Raw genomic sequence first — 25,609 nt, 5'->3', positions numbered from 1 at the left:
ATGGACCAAAGGGGGGGTAAACTATGAAAGTAAGAGAGAGACTAAGAATTCCCAAACCAAGGCAGTTTAGTAGAAAACATAAAGAAAGCAAATAGTTAAAACAAAGAGCACTTAAGATAATTCTGATTGTATCATTCCTTGTTTGCTTTACAGATTTAATAAGAAACACATATGAATTTTCAGAACATGAAGAGAATACAATATTTAAACACGAAAAGATGATACTTATTTGTTCCAACTATGCACAAGAATCCAGTGAAATGTCCTTAGCTTTATTTCATTTCCAGCAAAACCAGTGTCTTGAGTACAATAGCTCCTTGGCTCAAAAATAAAATGTCTACAGAAATGTATTTTAATCCACCCTAATTACTTCAATTTGTGAAGTATTTATACAAAATTGATACAAAATACCTCACAACCATATGATAATTATTCTAGGAAACAAAAAATATCTTCAACATGAAGATAGAGACAGAAAGAGAACTGTCTTCTAGCTGTCCCTTTTATTGTGACTGTGCTGGTTGTTGTAACTCGGATTTGGCTCTTTTAGTTGCTTTGTAGTTATGTGTTGGAATCACTTTCTATCTTCTACCTACTGATACTCTTTACCTATTATGCTTTGATCCTATCTTACCTGTTTTACCTGGCAGCCATGTTTTACCATGTAGAATTACTGTAGTAACTTATATTAAATTAGTCAAATTTGTCCACCATTCACTGTCAGGTAATTTCATCCTTATCATTTTCCTATAAAACTCATCAGCTTCTGTGTACTTGGAAAAATTTGGTTTGCTTGTGAACAAGTGCTTGACTTCATGCTCTATGTAGAATAGATTCCCAAGGCCATCATATAACACCTTTCCAATGGGAAAAGATTTCACCCCTGAAGTACTAGCTTGGCTTCTAGCCAGCTTGTTTAACTTTTCATTGTAATCTTCCTAGGTCATCAGCTTGTCATTTATTACCATAGGACTAGGAAGTCCTTTTTCTCTTAAGATGCCATACTTTAGCATAAAGTTGTCAATGTCTGCTTGGATGCTCTGACATATTTTCTCCAGATTGAGCATTAGATTCCTTTTGGTGAGAACCTGTTTTATTTCTATGATTGTTGTTGTTCTATCTTCTATTTCTAGTTCATCAAGCTAATATCTTTTTTTTCTGTTCAAAAATGTGATTAACTGATTGGCTTCTTCAGGTTTATTTCCCAATTCCTCCACTGTCTTGTGGATTGCTTCTATAGCCATTTTGACTAATTCAGTTTGTTCAAAAATAATCTGAATAGAAGGCCAAACATCATTGATGGAATAAATGATGTTAGCCAAAAGAATTTCTTTCATATCTCCCAATGGCTCTTGTAATGTTAAGTCCTTTTCAAGGGTTTTTATCCTGTCTACGATTCTTTGGTTCTTCTGAGCTTCTTCCTTCTGTTGTATTTGTGCAATTTTACTATTGGTTTATAAAATTGACACTTGTTCTCTGAGTTTCTTAATCTCAGTGGCCTGGATACTCATTTCTATCATGGCCTTCATCAATTCTGCAGTCTTCTCTATTGGTGTCTCTATGCTGGTTGATGTAAATGTGCCTGCTGAAGTACCTGTTATTGGTAACACTATAGCTGGTGGAAGTGTAGGTGCCAAGGAAGCTACTAAGGTGGAGGGTACTGTTGTGTAAACTGTAGGTATTACAGTCTAAGGAGTGGTGGCCAACTCACTCTATTTGGACTGTATCAAACTATCCAATTATTTCTTAGTTTCCTTTAACTGTTCATTAAGCTTTAGGACCAAGTCCATAAGCTCTTCCTCCTTTTTGGTTTCCATTACTTTGGCTGTCTGAGGATGATGAAGAGGAGGAATCTTGAGCTACTTTTTTAGTGTAGTTATGTCGTCATTTTTCTCCTTGATAAGCTTCTTTACAGCTTTCACATCCTTGGGATCATGTCCCAGTTCTATGACCAAGTCCTCTAAGGACTTTATCCTAGTGTCTTTGGCCTGTGAAGAGGCCTTCTCCAACTGGAATTGTGTTGACATGTTATTCAGTGAATTCTAAAGTTTTTGCGCTGCTATTGCCTTGTTGGTCAAAGTGGAGTAGACCATTTCACTAGTTTGCTTATGTAATTCAATTTGGTCAATCACATGGATATCCTTTGCTAGTACTTCAAAATCTATTTTTAGGTAATCTTCCATTGATTTAGGTTGTTGTGTGGTTGGCTTCAAAAAACTCATCCGCATTTTCCCTTCTTCTATGTCAAAGGCTAGTTACATTAGCCTTGTTTGGTTTGTTGGAGTCATCGTTAGATAATGTGCATAACTTTGCACCTTTAGCCTTTCATTCCTTGCTTTGATTTCCTTGTATTTTTCCTTGACATCTAGGCTCTGTCCAGTAGGAGCCCTGAAGGAGGACACTTCCACATTCTGTTGCCTTTCCAAAATTTGAGCTTGTGAGGTGGAAGGTTCTTGTGTCCCTCCTGATGGAGTGGTATGCATGCTTTTTGTCCTTTATACTCCTAAAGTTCCCGCTGTTTCCTTAGTGTATTCATGCTCTGAAAATGGATTCAACCTCTACCTTTTGCCATAGGTTTGGGCAGTAGGTCTACTAGGAGTGGCCTCCTCTCTGTCTCTTTTGGGGTTCCTTTCCTCATTTAGAGGAGTCTACAAAATTGGCAGATTTCTCATGATTTGTTCACGTTGAGCAAGTTCCTCTGAAATCTCAGGCTATTCTGATTCTTCTTGTTGTTCTGATGGCCTTGGTTGCCTTGATGGCCTTCCTTCTGTTGTCTACAAACTGTGTCCCTGTGATTGTCTCTAAGATTGAGACTCTCCTGGCACCTGTACAAATGAATTCTCTTCAAGTCTTCTATCTAAATCAATCAAAACATTATTTACAGCAATCTTTGTGCTATCCCGGTCTACCAAAGTATTTTCCACCCATTCAAGCTGATTTTCATACTGCTCAATTTCAGAGATTCTATGATGGATGTAAGGAGATAATTTATTCTTTTGTCTCCTATTACAAATGAACTCTAAGGGATCATAATTCCATATAAAACTCTGTTTTAGTTTCAACCTTTGAAGGATTTCATCTACTTCCTTTCCTTCTTCTCTACTATTACAAATAAATGGGCCCAGCTAATCTTTTATTCTAAGTTGGGCTTTCTTCTTGGCTTTCACAAAATGCAACTCATCTGAATTGATCATTTGCATGTAGTACTCCAGAGTAAACAATCTCATGGGGAGGTATCTAGGCAGCTTGTAGGGAGCCAGCTCACATCCATAGATTCTAATTTCAGTGTGGTTTTGGTAAAAGTACCAATCCCCCACTTTATACTGCTTAAATAATTGTAGGACCCTCCTAATGTCTACATTGATTCTTGGGGGAGGGCTTCCTAGCAGCATAATTGTCACAGGATACACAAATAGGTGTATGAAATAGGTATAAGAGTATTGAGATCATGATCCGGGGTTACCTCTAGTATCAAGATTTTCGAGGGTGATTGGAAATCTATCAGCTTGATAACACAAGAATAAATGATATAGAACTGAGGAGTATTTAAACACTCTTTCATTTTCCAATCTCATGAATTGATCATGTATTTTGTCAGCAATAAACTTAGCATAGTCAAACATGATGGCTGGTGGTTGGCTAGGAGAGTAGATGGACATGAAGGATATTATGATTTTATCAAAAAATTCACTTGTGGTGTAGACTAGCACATTGGATATCATGTCTATGATATTTCGGCCAGGGTTGGAGAATATAATCCACAAATAAGGGGGAGAGTCCTTTGGGGTGTATTGTTCTTCTATGATGAAGGTCTGGTACAACTGAGCAAGTCTTATTGAAGTGAGTGTAGGGTATCTATTTAGCATATCTCCAATGGAAAGAGGAGTCAGACTTTGGCTGGGTTGTGATTGTAGTATTTGGTTAATGGATTTAGCAGTGATAGTAAACAGAACAAACTGTTCAGGGATTCTCACTGCCCTTTGGATAGTATCATAATTCATGTGACAGTAATGTACAATCTTTGGAAATATATGAACTCTGGGGAACTGGTACTTGGGTAAACCTGATTCCCAAAGTCCAATGGAGTCTGCTTGGTTCAAGTACTGGTCTCTATACTTGCAGAAAAGTTTCAAAGGGGATTTTGAGACAGAGGTATCTTTAATCTGGAAATCTTTGTCTGCAAGTGGGAGATGGTCTAAATCTCTGTGAGGAGTCATAATGGGCATGATATTCAATGCAATTGGGGTGTCCATCCTTGGTTCTTGTGGATTCAAGGACGGGGGCAAAGGGTTTTAGAGAAATTGGGATGAACTGGTCTATTTTAGGATGTTTGAGAGTCACCAGGAAACTTATCTAACTAAATTACTTAGTATTTAAAGCAATTTAGTTCAAACTTGGCAAGAAAACAAGGTTTCTCGGTGAAATTGGGGTAAATACCTAGTTTCGACTATTGAACAGAGTAATGGCGATTGTGCATTATTTGCATGAAGCGCACGGGTCTAAAAGGTGGGCTGGAGTTGAGCAACTTTGGTAAGTTGGTGGTTGATAGCGGGTTGACAGTTGAATATATTTTGCTTTGCATGGAAGTCAGAATATTCTTTTCATGATAAAACAAAAAAATTATAATTTTTTTGGTTTTATGCGTAAAGTCAATGACTTTGGTGGGTACATTGGGAAAAGGACAGTTGGTGCCAATGGGGGATGTGACATTTTGGCGTGTAGCAGAGACGGTAAGCGGAATCCATCACACCACTTTTTGGGATTAGTGGTTTTGGGGGGAGGTCGCCCGATGCCATTCATCGGGCGCCACGTAGCAGCGGGGTGAACAGTGAAACTACTCACATCGGGCAAGTAAAGGTCAGCCTTAAGAGGCCGCCCGATATGAGTGTCGGTCGTTGGATCTGAAGGGGTCAAATCGCATGGTGATTGAGGGATGATTTTCTCAAAGGTTTAAAGGAGGGGCACGATGGGCTTTTAATGAGCGGAAAGGTTAATTAACTACAGATTAGGGAGGCTTAATGACATCAGGGGTTATTTGATTGGCGGCGACAGATTTAATTAATCACTGATTAACTAATTACTCCTTTTATTCGGCAGAGGGTTATGGTTCTTAATTGGCCGCTGATCAACTAATTAATCCATTTAATTAATTTATTAATAAGGTTTATGTTTCAAACCTTGGGGGCGGGATATTTATGATATGGGATTTAATAAAATATACGGGGAAGGGTTTATTTTCGGGAGTTAATAACTATAATTAAGATTAAAGGTTAATATGAAATAAAAGCAGAAAAGTGATTTTTGCACTAAGTATAATGTGTTTGACATTTATTTGCATATTTGCATTTGCACATCATAACTTAGGTTAAATGCTTTTTGTGGGTTTTTGTGGAAAAAGGGGTTTTGTATTGGGGTAATAACTTTCCCTAGGTGAATGGTGATTTCACCTTTGGAAAAGGGATTTTTTAGATGAAATGAATGAATTGTGGAGGGGTGAATGTTGGTAAGGGGGTTTTAGTACTTAGAACCTATAAGTTATTGGGCCGAGGGTTTGGTCCCTCCAGAAGTCAGAGAAATGCTCTGAGCCTGGTGGGCTCCAGTATTGCAACAATAATGCTGCAACTCCTGGGACTCCCGTCTTTACTTTTATCAACCCGGTAGTTCGTAACAAACTTGGAAGCGATGGTGCTGTATGCACAAGTACTAGCTCTTACTGCAGCTGTCACTTGGTCAGCTGGCACAAGTCCGCTAGGAGCTTAAGCCAACTTCTATGAGCTCTTAGAAGAAGCTTTTTAATTGATGGATGAAAGCTAACTCGAAGGAAGCTAATCTATTTGCGAAAAGGGATTGAAAAACTGAAGGAAAACGCAAACCCTAGCAAACCCTAATTCTACCAGCTAGTCCTACTATTGCAAAGGAGAGAATGAAAACTACTGAAAGAGATGCCATTACTTCTATGAAGGTAAAATACATGTGTCTAGACTACCTCTATATGAAGAAAACATCTTTTTGTATTTTTTATTAAGCCGTCAGTTTCATCATGCATATGCTTTCACTGTTCTTTCACTGTGCAGGGGTGGATCAAGGAGGAGAAATGCTTGGAAGAGGTCGGGAAGGTTCAGAGAGGGCCTAAGGAGTCCCTAACACCCTTCCAGAGAGTTTCACAAATTTTGGCTATCAAGAAACCTCATTTGTGAGCTTCTACAAGAAGTCTGCAAGAGTTCTACAGGATGTTCAGGAATTTCTATAGGATGTTTAAAAATTGGATTTTGGAGGATGGGTGAGTGAGGGAAGATGCATGAATGGATATGGAGGTAGGATAGGGGTCTGAAGTGGCCCAGGGACTGGTGGATGGAGTGGCGAGGAGGTGTAGATGGGTAAATTGGCTCAAAGAAGGCTGAAACAATGATTGCACATAAAGGTAGGGTTACGTGGGCAAGAGGACAGATGTGAGACGAGGAACCTAGCTAGGAGATGGAGCAGATGGCTCTGATGAAGCTTAGGTGGATGAAAGAGTGGTAGAGATGCTCTGCACCGTATACATTCAACTGAATCAACAAAGTCTTGCAAGGAATCAAAGTCCTAGCTAATCTAATCTAACTAACAATAAAGTGAATGAACAACAGCTTTATTTGAAAGAGAACCATGTATATCAACTAGGCAATGAAACATTTCAGAGATCTGAACACATAACCAACTTCTGCAAATGAAAACAGTACACTAAGGATTGCATGGTAAAGCAAACTAGTGTTTTTGTTTGGGACAACACAGTTACTTCAATTCCAGCCCCTGATCCAACAAGGAAGAGGTGAAACCAGAAGTGTTTGTTGACCCTTTTTTGGAGCCTTTTTCCTGTTATTATCCTACCAATCTATTCTAAAAATCTGAAGCATTCTATTCATAAACAGTGGCCTAGTTAATCCACACAACTTAATCTGCCTAACAGAAATACGTTTCCAAATGCACAAAAGGAAAACAACAATGCTTAAAGGAAAGATAACAGTACATAAAGGAGGCCCTAGGCTCTCAGGTTGGGCCCAGCCCTGAGAGCTACGACTCCTATAGAAAACTCAAAGTTGATATGAAATAGGACTGCTTATCATTATCAAAAAATAGTCATCACTCAAGAGTTATGCCAAAATGGCTACAAGAAAATGAGCTAAAGCTGACAGCACTGTAGTGAAAAAATATGTAATGGTTTCAAAATGTCCCTTAGGAAGGTTGAGGCCTTATCATTTATACACCACGAGGGCCCTAGCAGGCCTCCTAAATCTAGGGGACTTAGCTATCCAACTGTTAGTAGACAGTCCCTTTTCCAAAATCTGCTTGGCTGCCTTCAAGATCTGATTTTTGGTTGCCTCTGAGCTCGGAGTTTGGGGGTGAAGATCCTGAGGAAGGGCTATTTAATGTCATAGACAACCCCCCTACGAATCCTCACCTCAAGCTTGGCTGTCTTCTAGCCCATGATTGCTCGGTTTTGCTCCAACATGTGTCAAAAAAACCTGAAATAAGCACGTGTTAGCCACCTAGGAAGAGTGACCACCCTTATTCATACAAATGACATAAACATACTAAAAAATAATGCATAAGCTATGAAAAATGGAGGATTGAACAAGGACTGAACAAGGATAATTAGGCAAAATGAGCCCAATAGGTTACCCAATTTGGGGGCTCATCATCACCCCCCTGCTGAATCGGTTTCTCATCCTCTGAGCAACTAGTCCATCTCATCATCCTTCATGGCTTTGATCACCTCCCTCACATCCCAAGCCTCTATTGTGATATCCTCTTCCTGATCATGGAATCCTGCCTTCCTCTCCACTTCTTCCCATTGCCTACCCTCCTCCTCTTCCTTTACTCCTTCTAGCAATCCTAGAAGTAAAGGAGGACTGAATTTCAAGCCAATCCAATTGGCTTGCAAGTTCTGCATCAACTTTTTGTAGAGAGGTACCCTTCCCAAGGCCTCCCCCATCCTAGTGGGAGAATGGTATTCCCTTATCTTCAGGCTGTGAGGTAGTGTGTTCCACCACCTTGTGCAGGCATGCATACAGTTTTCTCCCAACAGTCTCTCCATGTCTTCAAAATGGGCAATGGCTTGAGCCTGTTGCTCAATGTATTCCGGCAGATCCTAAGGATTGTTGGCCAAGTGCTAGTGGGCGCTTATCACTGTTGATGGGTCATCTGGCTCTGCTCTGATCATGAGAGGCTCACTGAGCTCTCTGCCTATGATATTGTGGACTTCTGTTGCCCTCTTCTCCTCATGGCTCATCCAAGAGGCCATGGCCATAAGCTGGATATCCCCTATCACCGTGTTAGGATCCCATGCGTTCATGTCTGGAAGGGCAAATTTGTGCAAGTAGAACTCTACCAATTTGGCCCTATCCTCAGATGAACTACTGCCACATAAAGCTGCAAACTGATGATAATTTTGGAAAGGCGTGATGCCCCTTTGAGCCAAGGCATTGATTTGAAATTGTAACCATTGGTCCTTGAGGTAAAGGGCATAGGATTTGGCAGGCTGCCTGCACTATAGAGCCTCCATTGCCCAGCTGGCCATGCAGGCCAGTTGGGCCTCCTATTCTTGTAGCTATTGTTTTAGAGAATGTATATGTAGTTCTTGTTCTTGGAGCTGCCGGTTCAATGCCTCAATTTTAGTCTGTGTCCCTTCCTTCCTTTTTTTTTCATAAGCGATATCTGTGGCTGTTGTGGGCCCCTCCTGTTGCTTTTGTTCCCCCAAGATGTAAGGCCTGTCTTCCTGCCTATGTCCCTGTGACTGTAGCTATTGTTTGAGCTGCTCATTTTCTTCCTGTAGCCTGACCCATTGGATGCTCTCCACATGTCGCACCATAGCCAATTCTCTTCTAGCCTCTTTGAGCTGCTCCTCCAGAGGACCTATATCTGCTACTCCCTTGGACTTAGCGATTTTCATCCAAGTGTGTGTCATCACCCTCTCTTCCTCTAGTGCAAGGAAGAGTAGCACTGTGAATTTCTGAGGAATGATCTTTCCGATCTCCAAGAAGTTATAATAGGAGCCCAAGCTGGGCTAGGGGCTAGGTTCCATAATGTGCTCGACCACTTCTTCCTTCTATGGTGATTTAGCTAACTCACCCTCCATTTCTTCGGTCTCCTTCAGTCTAGCCAATGTTTCCTGTAGAATAGTTTCAGCATCCTGTAGAGAGGTTTTTGTGTCCAACCTTTCCATTCTCTCCCTCCAGGTGGACATCTTCGGACTTCCCCGCTCATAAGTGATGGATGCCTTGGAGGGGTACCTCTCCTTTGGTGTGGTAGGGGTGTCTACAATGGTAATTGGTTCTTTGGATGGAGGTTGGGGTCTGCCGGTTTTAATTCTTACACTTCTTCTTGCCTTAAAGTACAGGGGAGGCTCCCTCTTTCGCTTTTCCTTCTACTTGGGAGAGGTGCTTAGGGTGGCCAGCACAGCTGCTGCCTCCCTAGCTAGAATCTCGGCCGATTTCTCCTTCTGCTGCCCTTTCTTCAGACTTCCTGTAGAAATGCCTGTAGTGGTTGGTTTCTGGCTTCCTGTAGAAGCAGTTTTTGGACTTCCTGTAGAAATGGCCTTCTGGCTTCCTGTAGAACTAGTTGGCACTGTTTTAGCCTGCTTGGCTGAGGGTGCTTTTTCTTTTAGCTTGGCTGAGGCTGCCTTAGTGTTACAGGGAAAAGTGTCTATATAGAACTGCTCTATCCCACTAAGGTGTGACAGCTGCCTTAGAAACAAATAGAGAAAAACTACTTTTATTTTTCCTTTATGAATTATAGATAAAGAGGAACAGAAAGACCAACCTCTGTCTTGCGCTAATCCTTCGATTCGATCCCTCTCTTCTTTGATAGTCCTCAGCTACCTGCTCCCTTGCACGCCCAGCTTCACAAAGTACCTGTAATATCACAGAAGCATAGCACTATACAAAGACATGGATCTATATTCATAAACAATCTAGGATCAGATGTAAATTGACCATACAAATGTAACAAGCATCAATGATACAAAAGTATGGAGGAAAACTCAAATAGTTTTTATTGATAAACAAGAAAAGATCCAGGAGGAGTTACAACTAGTTGTTCTGACCCAGCATCAACCTCCTAGCAAAGAAGCCCCTCTTCACCTCAAACAAAGCTTAGATCACCCAACAATCTGATGTTTGTCTCCAGAAACCAACAGCAATTCCTTACAATATGCAAAATTCCAGCCTCTGGATCTCTGGGGTGAGGGATCCATATATAGATATCTGTAAGGGGAATGAGTCAGCTTGTGATTTGATTATTGTCTTCTCTCTGATAGTTCTTGCTTCCACTTGGAGACTGAAGGCCTCTTACTCATCCTTAGTCGAATTCAGTGAGGCAAGTGTCACAGGAGAAGATTCTAGAAGCTTCCATTGTCTTTCCACCTCGTGGAATGACACTGCCATTTGTCATTTCTCGCCCATCGCACCCTACAGAAGGGAATTTTGAAATGCAACGCACCCTAACAGTGTATTTACGTGAGATGCAACGCACTTAGCCAGTGGAGCAGCTGCAATGATCCTGTTTTGACCAATTCTGAGCAGTTTCTCATGGAGAACTTCTGGGAGAAGCTGTAATCTGTTGACCTTGTTCCTTTAGGGGTTAGAACAACACTTTTAGGGACTTAGGAGCCCTTGGTTTATGGACATTTCATGCTTGTGATTGCAAGGCACAAAAATGTCTATAACACTTAGGGGTGCCTTCACTGGCTTGGACTTTTTCGGTCCTTTCTGCCCTGCTCTGTAGTCTTTTCTCCTTGGGTGTTTGTGTTATTTTACCACCCACTGTTTTGGCCTCAGCAGCTTGGCCTTTTTCTCGTGGCTCTTTCTGTTCTTTCTTTGGTGGTTTGCCTGGGGTTTCTTGACCTTTAGCTTTCTTTTCTGCCTCGGTGTGCTCCTTCTCCTCGTTGCTGGAGGAAGTGAGCTCCTCGGCCAAAATTCGGATGTCATCATCCTTAGACATATTTCGAAAAATTTCCCAGGAGAGAGGGACAGTGTAAGTATGGAGTGCATCTTCCACGAGGAGCTTGATAAGCCCATGATGGGCCAGCTGGTCTGGTGTCCCCTCCCTCAGCTTTGTGGCACACTCGATCAAGGATTGCAGGAGGAAGTAGGGGATGCTCAATTTTTGTTCTGAGGGCAAATCCATTTGGTGCCTGAGTTCTATTAGCAAACGGAAATGATAACCATATACGATGTTGAATCGCCCCTCACAGGTAATATACTTCATAATTTGGAGGCTGACTTCGCTCCAAAATGGCTATAGGCTGGTACTTCGGACCCCATTCTTGTCCTCTGAAAATTGTTCCTTTGGCAAGAAGAACTCCTTTTTAGCCTTTTGACCCAATTTTCTCTCCTCCTTATCCCAGGGTACCCCCATCGGTAGATCAGTGACTCTGCTAATGAGCTGTGGGGTGAGTCTTAGGGTCAATCCTCTGAAGTTGACAGTGGCTAGTGTCTTCGATTTCGGCTTCAGGGACCTTAGGAATTCTTCTGTAATTTCATCATCGTGACCTTGAAGTTTGTCACAGAATGTCATCCAGTGTGCACGGGAAAATAAGTCTACCACCTCAGGGGTTTCTTGGAGTTTCTTGGAGTCCGAGGGTTCCTTTCGGATAAACCCTCCTGGCATGGTGAAAAAGACTCTATTTTTGCTTGCACTTTGAGCAGAAATGGAATTATAGGTGTGTCTCCTTCTCAGAGCATTAAAAACGGTATCTGCAGGCCTCTTCGTATCAATTCCTCTGTTTTGAAACCTGACTGCTCGTGTACAGAAGGACGACTCGGGATTTCTCTAAACAGAGTGCAGGGATATGTTTCCAGCATACACACAATCATATAACATTCACATTTTTTCCACCGGTTAACCTTGACAGTGTCTCACTTCTCTACAGGAGGAATTTAACTCAGGACTTCGTGGAGAAAATCTTGGATGCAAACCACAAAGACAATTTCATGCAACGATAAGTAAACTGCTTTTGGATTCGCATACAGACTTGCTTTTAAATTTTTCTCTACCCCAGCACATCGAATTCACCACCTTTTGAATTATTTTGCATGGGAAAGGTATGTTCGGGCCTACCTCTCTGAGAATTGCCACCCTTGACGTGAACAATCCAAGCTTCTTCGTAATGCTGGGCTTCCTGTAGCGCACCTTCCTGTAGAAAGCTTTCAAGGCTTCTGGAGGACTTTACGATGGTTCTGGACGAGTCTGAGCTGCGGAAGGACATTGGAACAGATCGAGAAGCTCGGGCTAACAACTTGCAGAGGAGGAGGAAGCGTACTCGACTGCAAAAACAGTTGCAAGTGCAAATGACAGTAGTTTATTGTGAGTTATTCGACTAGCCAATTTGAAATGCTGTGGAATTCATGGCATGGGGGTGAGCTATCCAAGTTGATCCATTAGCCGACGTCACAGCCATCATTCCTCGGCGTGTCTCTGACCGCCGAATCCTTCCCTCTGCATTCACCACCGCCATTTCTGTCATACTGCCGATTCTCCCCGACTGGACACTTCCCACGTGTCAACTGCCCGTCTTTTTGGCATAACCAAGCCCATTCGGATCCTACGAGGCCATCTGACTGGCTGTGGGTGGCCAGTTGAATGGCCACCAACCTTGTTCAATCCGCCCATTCTCACAGTCATGCAAATTTTAGAGTATAGTTCATGTAATTCGACGAATAAGGTTAGGCACTTACCTGTGCGGCCGTGGACGTTTTTTTTCAGGCTTCAGGACGAGGAATGTTGGATTTGCTTGCTGCTGCTTCGCGCACGGGTGCTGGAGCTCCTCTTCCATTAGCTGATGCTGGTTCCAAGACCTTGAGACCCAACTCTCTGGTGGTGAATGCTGCATGCACCAGCTTCGTTTGATGTGAGCTGCTGGTGTCTCCATGGTATGTGCTCTAGCCGGATCAGCTCCTCCTGGGGTGCATGCTGAAACAAACAAAGTTGCATTCACGGATGAAGGGTCCTAAGGGTGCCTTGATAGGTAAAGTGTGCGGGCCTCTACATGCTTTATTTTTCACTTGAAAAAAACAATTTTTTATCTGAGAAAACAGGGTTCTGGTATGACTGTGCAGGTATATTCAACCAGATGGTGGCAATGGTGGTGAAAGGAGATGAAACAAGTGGAGGATGGAAGAAAGGAGTGGTTGCATGCCTCCTCAACAGACTTTAAGCTTCAAATCCCTCTCCATAATTGATTCTAGCCTGCCCAAAGGCTCTACAGGATGTTTCCAGCAGAAATACAGAACTTCCTGTAGAAAGTCCTGTAGCTTCCTGTAGAAGGTTGAACCATGACTAGATTGTGTCTGAACCCTGAAAAAAATGAGTGTTCATGGAGGGAGTGGATGTGAGGATGCCTGGTAACTTGGTAGGGACCCTTATCCTTGTGTTGGGAGGCCTCCTTTCTGCATTGTATTCCTGCAACCTGCAACAATTTCCAGGGATTAAACTTGTTTTTTCTCTCTGTTTCTTCCTTCTTTTTCTTTCTCTCTTTATTTATTTATTTATTTATTTATTTTTTAAAAAGAGACAGCAGGGGTGCCTCAATGAGGTTTTCACCCCTACTATCTACCTTGGGTGCCTCAGAGAGGTTTTCGCCCAAGGGTATTTTTATTCAAATTCTTTTTCAGAGAGACAACAGGGGCGCCTCAATGAGGTTTTCACCCCTACCATCTGCCTTGGGCGCCTCGGAGAGGTTTTCACCCAAGGATCTTTTTTTTTTTATGATGATGCTCAGGTTGTGGTCAAAATAGAGGCAGAACCCTTCTCTATTACCAGCACTGATTTTTCCACAGTTTCGATGAACTCTTGCCTCGAAAGAGGTTTCCTGTAGATCTTTAGTCGATGCCCATTGATGAGCATGGGGATGGCTTCTTCATCAATGGTCCGGATAAGGACAGAACCATTGTCGTTAAATTTCTCCACTGTATATGGTCCTAACCATCTTATCCTCAGCTTCCCTTTGAAATCCTTGTATCTTGAGTCATACAGCAGCGCCCAATCTCCCAGCTGGAATTGCTTCTCATTAAGGTGCCGGTCATGCCATATCTTCCTCTGGATTTGAACTACTTCTGAGTGGAGGAGGGACTTCATTCTTTGTTCGTCTAACCCATTCAGCTGCAATAATCTCTCACGTTGAGCATGGCTGAGATCTAGGTCCAGCTAAGCTGCCACCCTCAATGTATTGTACTCTAACTCTATGGACAACAAAGCTTTCTTCCCGTAGACCAGCTCATAAGGTGTGAAACCGGTTATGGTCTTCCAAGTGGTGTTGTAGGCCCAGGTGGCCTCAACCAGGAGATCGGCCCAATCCTTTCTGCCGCTGCTCACAATATTGGTCAAAATCCCTTGCAATGCTCGATTAGTGACTTCCACCTGCCCATTTGCTTTAGGATGATAGGGGGTGGAAGTCTTGTGCTTGATCTTGTGATGAGCGAGCAAATCTTCAATCAGGTTGGAGGTGAACTGGCTTCCTTGATCTGTGACTAACTCTCTTGGGTAACCAAACTTGTAGAAGATATTTTCCCTCAGAAACTCAACCACCTTTTCTTCTATTGCTGCTTTGATTGCCTTTGTTTCTGCCCACTTGGTCAGATAGTCGGTGCACACAATGATGTAAGACCGTTGCTTTGAAGGAGGGTTGATAGGACCCACAAAATCCATGCCCCACTTCTCAAATGGCTCAAAGGTCACTTGAGGTTGGAGAGGCATTTCATCCCTTGGAGGCGGTTTCCCCATCCTCTGACATCGGTCACACTGGCTGACATATCTTCTGACATCCTGATGGAGAGTAGGCCAATAGTAGCCTGCCCGTAGAATTTTGAAGGCAGTCCTTTTTGCTGCAAAGTGGCTTCCACAAGGTCCATCGTGACAGGTTAGGAGGATGTCAAAGACTTCCTCCTCCCTAACACAATGCCTCAAGATCTGATCTAGACCAAGCTTAAACAAGTTGCCCCCGATCCATGTGAACGGGGCACTCTTCCTTACAATTTTGCTCTTCTCTTTTGAGGACAGATGCGGAGGGAACTGTACTGAGACCAAGTAATTTGCTATATCAGCAAACCATGGAGAGAGTACTGAGATAGAAAATAGATGTTCATTTGGCATCTGGTCATCCACTATTCCTTCTTCACCTGCAGGCAAGTCCACTCTAGACAAGAAGTCAGCAACAACATTTTCCTTACCTAGCTTGTCGACAATTGTCAAATCAAATTGCTGTAACAAAAGTAACCATCTAATAATACGAGCATTGACATCAGGTTTATTCATTAAATATCTAATTGCAGCACGATCAGTATGTACAAATGTTTGATATCCAGTGATGTAGTGTCGGAACTTGTTCAGGGAATGGACCACGGCCAGGAACTCCTTCTCAGTTACAGTATAATTCAATTCTGCCTTGGATAACTTTTTGCTGACAAAGTATATGGCATATGGAAGTTTTTCCTCAACTTGTCCTAAGGCTTCCCCTATGGCTTTGTTCGAGGCATCAGTGTAGATGTGGAAAGGTAGGGCCCAGTTTGGACCTCTCAAGATCGGGGCGGACACCAGCTTTTCTTTCATCTCATCCAGTGCCCCTTGACAGTTGTCAGTCCATTTAAACTCAACATCTTTCCATAAGAGTCCAAACAAAGGCAAGGCTAGCTTGCTGAAGTCTTTAATGAATCTTCGATAATATCCTGCTAAGCCTAGGAAACTCCGAACATCCCTTACCTTTTGAGGAGGTGGGACCCTTTGGATGATAGTAATTTTATTAGGATCCACCTGTAGTCCTTGGCGAGAAATGGTATGTCCTAGCACGGTCCCTTCAATCATCAGGAATTCACATTTTTCGGGACTGAGGGATAGGTTCATCTCAATGCCCTTAGTTAGAACTTTTCCCAGATTGGTCAATGCTTCTCGGAAGTTGGACCCATAAGGAGTGAAGTCATCCATTTAGATTTCTACCGAATCATGGACCAACTCAGAGAAGATGCTCAGTACTGCTCTCTGGAAAGTGGCAGGAGCATTGCATAGCCCAAAGGGAAGGACACTATAGGCAAAGGTACCCCAAGGACAGGTGAAGGTGGTTTTATCTTGGTCTTCCGGACTGATTTGGATCTGGTTATACCCGCTGAACCCATCTAGGAAAGAGAAAAACTTCTTCCCTGCTAGTCCATCAAACACCTATTCTATGAAAGGCAAAGGGAAATGGTCTTTCTTAGTGGCTTTGTTAAGTTCTTGGTAATCTACACAGATTCTCCACTTTCCGTTCTTCTTGGGCACAAGCACTAGGGGCAAGACCCACTCACTATCGGAGATAGGATAGATGAATCCTGCATCCAACAGTTTTTGCAATTCTTCTTTGACAATGTCCTTAAGGGCTGGATTCATTCTCCTCTGAGATTTCTTGACTGGTTTACAATCTTCTTTAATGTAGATGTGATGGGTACAGACCGAAGGATGGACTCCTTTCATCTCCTTATAGCTCCAGGCGAAAGCATCTAAATGTTTGCTCAGTAAGCTACACAGCTCCTTCTCCTGGGAAGGAGATAGGGAGGAGCTGATCTTCAAAGTTCTTCCGGGGCCAAACTCCACATTATTAATTCTGGGAGAGGTTGGATCAGTCACCCAGAGGTCCACTAAGGTGCTGGCTTGGGTATCCTCCACCACGTCCTCTAAGGACAGAGCACTGGGAGGTGGATTCCGAATCAAGGTCTCAATCAAATCATCCTCGGTTTGAGGACCTCCCCTAGTTGTTTCTATGGTGCACAAGGGTGCAGAGTATACCTCATCCTCATCTCCTTCTTCCAGCCAGAGTGGTAAGTCATGTTCTAGCAAGGGCTGGGCAGGAGGGTATAGGACTAGCTGTTTGGACATAGGACCATTTTTGATGGTCATGTTTCCAGCTCAGCAACTGATGTAAGCATTAGCAATGGCTAACCAAGGCCTTCCCAAAATGAGGGGGTATCCAGTAAGCTTTTCCTTTGGTTGAAGGACTAAGAAGTCCGCAGGATACTCCCAAGAGTCAACCGAGACCAAGACATCCTCCACAATCCCTTCGGGAGTCACGGTGGAGCGATCTGCCAATTGCAGGACTATCGAAGTCTTCCTTAAGGAACCTTGAAGGTTGAGTTTAAGCATGGTGTCCCTGGTCATCACATTAATGGCAGCCCCTAGATCAATCAAGGTATGGGGGATAATGGTGCCATTGATGTGGACATCAACTACAGGACTCCCAGGGTCCAAATACTTTGGACAGATTACTTGCCCCAACATTAGATCAGACAGTTGTCCTATGACATTGATCGTCGAGGCATCTCTCTTTCTCCTGCCTGGGTGCTTGAAACACTTCTCCTTAATTAATTTGTTGTATATCGGTACATCTTTGATGGCCTGGAGAAGGGATATTTTCACACACAACTGTTTTAGTTCCCCCAAAAGTTCAGTCTCCTCTGGGTTTGGTTGTGTGGTTATTGTTAGTCGCTCAGGAAAGGGTGGAATGGCTTTGGGTTCACTTTCCTATTTCTCCTCCTCGTCCTCTGGGGGAGGAGGTTGGCGATCTGGAAGGGTCTTTCCGGATCGCAGGTTGATCTCCTGGATCTCCACAGCATAGGTAGGACATCTTGTTTCCCTAGTGTATACCTACTGGGCCTGTTGGTTGTTGGGGTTCGGGTTCGATTGGGCATGCATCTGGGGTTGTCTTGGAGGAGCAGGAGGTAATGGTTGTGGTTGAGCCGGTGGTGGAGGCAGAATGGTGGGAGGAGAGTTGTATTGGGGCCTCCACCCTGGTTGAGGTGCATTCCAGTGAGGCTGTGGCTGGACATGTGAGTGAAACGAATGAGCAGTGGGTTGAGAATGGTATTGAGGTGGATAAGACCACAGAGGAGGTGCAGACCAGGAAGGATGAGCAGGGGGACCCCAAGAAGGCATGTGAGCAGATTGGTTGGGGCTATAATAATATTGGGATGTCCCTTGCATCGCCTGCTGGTAAGGTCTAGGTCCATGCGGTCGCCTTTGGTTGAGGAAGTAGAGAGGTTCAGTGGGTGCCACAGTCCCTTGGTACATGGCTTTGAATCCAAGCAAGGTTGGGCATTGGTTTGTAGGGTGGTTCTCCTCACAAACGAAACATACCTCCTCTAAGTGTAATGGATACTCATTCTTAGGGTGCTTCCTCGTACACCTGGGACAGAAAATGGCCAAAGCCCTCTCAGCTTCCTCTTTCTTTTGTTGGATTCGGAACATATCAAGTTGCATGGCAATGGTCTGTCTCACCTCACTTTTGAGGTCTTCCAGCTGATTAGCAAACTCATTCTTGGAGAAGGTAGTACTAGCTGAAAGTGGATTCCTCCTACCTCTTTTCCGGGCTACCCTAGAGTGGTTTCTAAACACAGTCTTTATATCCTCATAAGGTAGTTGGTAAATATCTCCTCCAGCTAGCATGTGAAGGGTATCTAGAAGGCCTTCAGGGACTCCTCAAAGCAGAACCAGCTTTAGAGATTCAGGGTCAAGTGTGCACCTGGCCCGTTTATAGCTAAGTTGGAACCTTTCCTCATAGTCCTCTAGAGACTCATCATTTCCCATGGTCATCCGAAAGATTTCCCCCTTGATTTCCTTTGACCTATAGTAATCCCAGTATTTGTTGTTAAAGGCTTGCTGCATCTGAGCCTAAGTAGTGATACTATTTCCAAGTAACCCCATGAACCAGAGTAATGTTGCATCCTTGAGGGTGGAGGGAAAAAGTTTCAACTTTTGCTCGTCTTCTGTATAGTCATAAGTTCGACAAAGGACAGCAAACTCAAACATGAAGGTATCAGGGTCTTCAGTGGTCAATCCATGGAAATGAGGTAAGGCTGAGGGACTTATGTTCTTCATTTTCATGTCCACATTAGTCTCTCGGATTGGGAAGGTACCTTCTATTCTTTCATCATCGTCTCTACCATTTCTGTTGTCAGCCATAGTCTCAAAAGGAATATTTTCTTGCAATTCATCTGTTATAGGATCTTCGTATATCTCAGGAGGTTCACCTATAGGTTCTTCTGGATCACTGCCACCAAAGAAGAGTGAAGGGTGACTTAGTGAAGTGGTGGTGGTGTTGGGTTTTCCAGTATTATCTCTGTTCCTACGAGGCATGAAAGGACTTTTGGTTGTTTTTTCTTTTTTCTGCTTGTACCTGCAAAACTGAAATAGATGGAATTGCAACTAACTAAAATCTATCTTGCACAAATGAAAATGCGGAATTGAAATGAAAGAAGGGAAAGACTAATCTATTTTGCTGAAATCAGATTGCGAGAAGGAAATACTAGACTACACTTTAGAGAAAGATTTCGACGAAAATCACATGGAATCTCATTTGTCGACGCGTTTCGAACCAACCAGTGTGGTTCATCGTCAGGACAAGTTGAAGAAACAGATCCAGCTTAGCATGTTATATAGACCGAGCAGAGCCTCCAACGGCTAGTTTGACCAACCGTTAATATTGACTAATGGACCGGGATCAAAACATTTTTTATAATAAAACAGGAGATAAGTTATCTAGGAGACCAATAAATCATTTAAATTAGTGATAATAGTTTATTAATAAATATTTAAAAATTAAAGGTCAATTATTTTTAAAAGGAAATTAGTTGCAAAGGACCGCTTCTATGAATAAATTAAATGTGAATAAGAGTTAAATGTGAATAAAAATAACTAAATGAATAAAAATAAAATAAAAATAATAATAACAAATTAAATAACAATAAAATAAATAAATGAATAAAATAAATACAAAAAAACACAAAATAAAAATAATAAAAAATAAAATAAATAAACAAATAAATATAAATATAAATATAAATATAAATATAAATAAATAAATAAATAAAAATAAAAATAAAATAAAATAATAATAAATAAATAAATAAATAAAATAATAAATAAATAAAAATAAATAACTAAATCTGAATAAGAGTTAAATGTGAATAAAAATAACTAAATGAATAAAAATAAATAAAAATAATAATAACAAATTAAATAACAATAAAATGAATAAATGAATAAAATAAATACAAAAAACACAAAATAAAAATAAACAAATAAATAAAAATAAAAATAAAAATAAAAATAAAAAAAAATAATAATAACTAAATAAATAAAAAAATTAATAAAAAAAATAAAAATAATAATAATAATAATAATAATAATAAAAGATGAGTAAGAAGATGAGGTGCGGCACCACCCTACACCTGCGGTGATCTTTCAACCGCTTGTAGCGAGGTGCGGCACCACCGAACACTTTCTTTTTAACAATACTAACGCTTATGGGCTACGCCTATTCCAACTTACTTAGCTTGTGTTCTTATAACCGAATGAAGTGTTATCCCTTATACTTTAACAAAGAACATTCTCAATCATCAATCATGAACAATAAACCGAGAACAATACAAAAGTATAAAGGGAGGTGCAACTCCCGAACAGTCTGCCCAACAATAATATTATAACAGCTTCTTCAATAATACATCAGCAAGTATACTTGGCAAAACTCCAAGTCTATACTTAGAATAATTTACAACCAAGGCATAGACAGCCTTTTACAACATTTTATGCACCTTTGCATAAGAAGGAGTGCTCACCCGAGCCACTCGACCTTCCCACCAAATCCTACATAAAACAACATACAACTTCCACCTTCACACCTCAAACCGTACTTAAGTCAAAACTACACCTTAGAAGTACTATGCATGAGATATGCGTAGTCTTCTTTACCCTTATGTTGTTTTACCCCTTGTACGAATGAAGATGAGCGAAGATTCCATGATGAAATGAGGTGCATCCACCCCTCATATATATGCTTCATATCTTAGCACATAACTTTGGGCCAACATGTAAAATAATGCCATGAAGCCTTCACGTTATGTTTTATGTGGTCGGTTTTGTATATTTTATGCTCCACGTTTAACATGTATATAAAGCTTCACATATCCCTTTTACATGGCTTGATTATATTATATTTTATTGTTTTATTATTCCACATATATATAAACCCCATATGTTCATATAATATGTGTGTCCACATAATACTTAGTCGTATTATGATTTTACATTATTGTCGCATCGTGTCGTTCATCGTCGCATATGACTCCATGGTATCGTCGCAACTAACTCGCAGAAACGTCGCACCGTCATGTGCGCTCACCCGCCGTGTGCCCGTGCCCGCCCGTGTGCCCGCGCCCGCCCGACGCCCGTCGCACCGCAGCTCGGAGGCCTTACATTCTCCTCCACCTGAAATCGTTGTCGTCCTCGACAACATACCATCTCGGTAGCTCTCCACCAAGATCATCATCATTCAGGATGTCGACCTTTCTACACAAGGCAAACATCCTTGCAACATATGTAGAGATTCTTCTCCACTATGTCTCGGCTTAATGACCACTACCACCAAGCTCACCATACCAAGGTATGTATCTCCATAATCCATGCTCAGGTCCATGGAAACTCCATCCATCTCATCTGCAACATGTCATCACCTATCATACCTGCTCTATATGCTTGAGGACTCACTGCCATGAGCAGCTAGCAATGAGCCCATCTTCTTACTCATCTTCTCCAGTTTCGTTTTTCCCCCTGCTGTTTTTAAAGTTTTGGGCAAAGGCTTAAATTTTGCCTTAGCCCCTAGAAAAATCCCTGTGGAGGATATTATCTGTGATATTGAGTTTGGGATCCGAGGTCTACCTGATAGGATCAAGGATACTATCAGGCAGGATTGTGCAGTGGCCTTGAGAAAGGCTAAGCCGCCCAAGAGTAACCTCAGCAGAGATGAATCTTTAGCTCTCAGATCCTTAAACCAGAACAAGGATATCATTGTTCTTAAGGCTGACAAGGGTGGTGCTGCCGTGATTCTTAACATGGTTGATTACCGCAGCAAGATGTTGGATCATCTTCATAATAGTGGTAGCTACAAAAAGCTTTCCAAAAATCCCTTGAAGAAGGTTGCTAGAAATGTGGTTGTGGCCATTAAATCCATTGGCTCATTGAGTTACTTGTACCATAAGCTCATTGAAAGCAACCCTATTACTCCTAGAATCTATGGCCTCCCAAAGATCCACAAGGAAGGTGCCCCCTTAAGGCCCATCGTCAACACCATTGGAGGTCCTACCTATCTTCTTGCGAAGTTCCTGGCTTTAAAGCTTAAGCCCCTCGTTGGTCGGACGGAGTCCTTCGTAAAAGACTCTGCTTCCTTTATCGATGAGCTCAAGGACATTAAGCTTGATCCTGGGGACATTCTTGTCAGTTTTGATGTTGTCTCCCTGTTCACTTGCATCCCTATTAATGAGGCCATGATTGTGATCAACCGCCTAATGGATCCTGACACGGCTAGGTTGGTTGAGATCTGTCTCACTTCCACCTTTTTCAGTTTTGAAGGGGAGTTCTTCGAGCAAACATGTGGGGTTGCAATGGGATCCCCCCTTTCCCCTGTTGTTGCTAGTCTGTTTATGGAAGATTTTGAGTCCAAAGCTCTGAACTCTTCCCGGCTCCTTCCTAAACTATGGAAGAGGTATGTGGATGACACTAATGTCATATGGTCTCATGGCCAGGATGAGCTTGATCTCTTCTTTGATCATCTTAACAGGCAGTCCTCAGCCATTAAGTTCACTAAGGAGCAGGAAGTTGAGGGATGCCTTCCTTTCCTTGATATTCTTATTTCTAGGAATGATGATGGTTCCCTCGCCCATCAAGTTTTTCGAAAGAAAACTCATACAGAGCAGTACCTTCATGCCAGTTCCCACCATTTCCCAGCTCAAAAGATGGGTGTTCTTAGTACCCTTGCTACTCGGGCCCTGAGGATCTCGGACAAGAAGAGCTTTGAGAAGGAAAAATCCCATCTGCTGGATGTCTTTGTGGAGAATGGTTACAGTAGATACATGGGTCATAGGGCTTTCCTTAAAGCTTCCAAGAATTCTCTGGTGAAAAGAGAGCCAAAAGATTGTGTTCCTGGTGTCCATCTACCTTATGTTCAAGGGACCACTGATAGAATTGGTAGGATTCTCAGGAGACATAGTATCCCTGTGTCCTTCAGGCCCCTGAACACCATTCGTTCGTCTCTCAGATCGGTGAAGGATCCCATCGACCCTAAAGATATGAAGGGTGTTTATATGATCCCTTGTTCTTGTGGGACCCCCTATATTGGGGAGACTGGTCGTTCCATTAATCAGAGGATTAGTGAGCACGCAGCGGATCTGAAGCATAGGAGATTTAAGTCTTCCGCTTTGGCTGAACATGCTGAGAAAACCAATCATCATGTTTGTATCGAAGAAGCCAGTGTTATTGCTAAGGTTCCGCATTTCCATCATCGAAAATTCAGGGAAGCGCTTGAGATCGAAAAGAGACCAAGCAATCTCAATAGAGAGGATGGTTGGAAAGTCAGTAGGTGTTGGGTCCCAGCCCTCTCTTCCTAGTCGTTTTTTCGTCCTCTTTGGTTTTTGGTGTCTTTTATCGTTATTTTCACTTATTTATTTATTTTATTATTGTTATTATTATTTTATTTATTTATTTATTTTTTTTTAATCGTGTTTATAGCAACCTATTTCTTCTGATGCCTTTCCTATTATTTTTATTGATTATTTTATTTAAGGGCCTCCGTGTAACTAATTTCCTTTCTTTACTGCTTATATTTCTAATCTATCATCCTTTGTTTTTCTTTATTACCTTTATTATTTAACACACAATTTTTATAATATTTTTAAAATAAAATTAATTTTATACATTACTCTATACATCTAATTTTTCCTTTTATTTATTTATTAATTTTATTATTATTATTATTATTATTATTATTTTATTAATTTCTTTTTTTTTTATTTAGTTATTATTATTTTATTTTTTTTTATTTTTATTTATTTATTTATTCTTATTTTTATTTATTTGTTTATTTTTATTATTTTTATTTTGTGTTTTTTGTATTTATTTTATTCATTTATTTATTTATTTATTTATTGTTATTTAATTTGTTATTATTATTTTTATTATTTATTATTTTTATTCACATTTAACTCTTATTCACATTTAGTTATTTATTTTTATTTATTTATTATTTTATTTTATTTTTATTTTTATTTATTTATTTATTTTTATTTTTATTTTTATTTTTATTTTTATTTTTATTTATTTGTTTATTTATTTTATTTTTATTATTTTTATTTTGTGTTTTTTGTATTTATTTTATTCATTTATTTATTTTATTGTTATTTAATTTGTTATTATTATTTTATTTTTATTCATTTAGTTATTTTTATTCACATTTAACTCTTATTCACATTTAATTTATTCATAGAAGCGGTCTTTTGCAACTAATTTCCTTTTACAAATAATTGAACTTTAATTTTTAAATATTTATTAATAAACTATTATCACTAATTTAAATGATTTATTGGTCTCCTAGATAACTTATCTCCTGTTTTATTATAAAAAATGTTTTGATCCCGGTCCATTAGGCAATATTAACGGTTGGTCAAACTAGCTGTTGGAGGCTCTGCTCGGTCTATATAACATGTTAAGCTAGATCTGTTTCTTCAACTTGTCCTGACGATGAACCACACTGGTTGGTTCGAAACGCGTTGAGAAATGAGATTCCATGTGATTTTCGCCGAAATCTTTCTCTAACTTGATATGGATCACAGAAGCCTAAACTCTATTATAGACTACACTTGCAGAATTGAAATTCTATTATATGCTTGCAGAATTGAAAGGTTAATCTACGAAAGCAGGAAATGTCTAGTTTACTTTTGCAGAAATGAAATTGCAGAATTGGAAATGAAATAAACTACTTAGCAGAAGGCGAGAGTAGGAAAATAGAAGAAAAGCAACAATCACAAATACTCTGATGCTTCCCCGGAAACGGCACCAGAAAGATGGTGGGCTCCAGTATTGCAGCAATAATTCTGCAACTCCTGGGACTCCCGTCTTTACTTTTATCAAGCTAGTAGTTCGTAACAAACTTGGAAGCGACAGTGTTGTATGCACAAGTACTAGCTCTTGTCGCAGCTGTCACTTGGTCAGCTGGCACAAGTCCGCTAGGAGCTTAAGCCAACTTCTATGAGCTCTTAGAAGAAGCTTTTTAATTGATGGATGAAAGCTAACTCGAAGGAAGCTAATCTATTTGCGGAAAGAGATTGAAAAAATGAAGGAAAATGCAAACCCTAACAAACCCTAATTCTACCAGCTAGTCCTACTGATGCAAAGGAGAGAATGCAAACTACTGAAAGAGATGCCATTACTTCTATGAAGGTAAAATACATGTGTCTAGACTACCTCTATCTAAAGAAAACATCTTTTTGTATTTTTGATTAAGTCGTCAGTTTCATCATGCATATTCTTTCATTGTTCTTTCACTGTGCAGGGGTGGATCAAGGAAGAGAAATGCTGGGAAAAGGTCAGGAAGGTTTAGAGAGGGTCTAAGGAGTCCCTAACACCCTTCCAGAGAGTTTCACAAAGTTTGGCTATCAAGAAACCTCATTTGTGAGCTTCTACAGAAAGTTTGCAAGGGTTCTACAGGACATTCAGGAATTTCTACAGGATGTTTAAAAATTGGATTTTGGAGGATGGGTGAGTGAGGAAAGATGCATGAATGGAT

The 25,609-nt window shown here is 41.0% G+C and overlaps 1 pseudogene; it reads left to right on the top strand.

Moving 5' to 3' along the window:
- Positions 1-1,518: 1,518 nt before the first annotated feature.
- LOC149180942 (transketolase, chloroplastic-like) overlaps positions 1,519-25,609 on the top strand; it is a 97,506-nt pseudogene continuing 73,415 nt past the window's right edge.

This window comes from Pinus tabuliformis, chromosome 3_2, assembly GCF_031772625.1.
Source record: "Pinus tabuliformis cultivar Carrire ecotype Pingquan chromosome 3_2, CPIR1, whole genome shotgun sequence".
NCBI classification, from domain to species: Eukaryota; Viridiplantae; Streptophyta; class Pinopsida; order Pinales; family Pinaceae; genus Pinus; species Pinus tabuliformis.
This window is presented reverse-complemented; position numbering and strand designations above follow the sequence as displayed.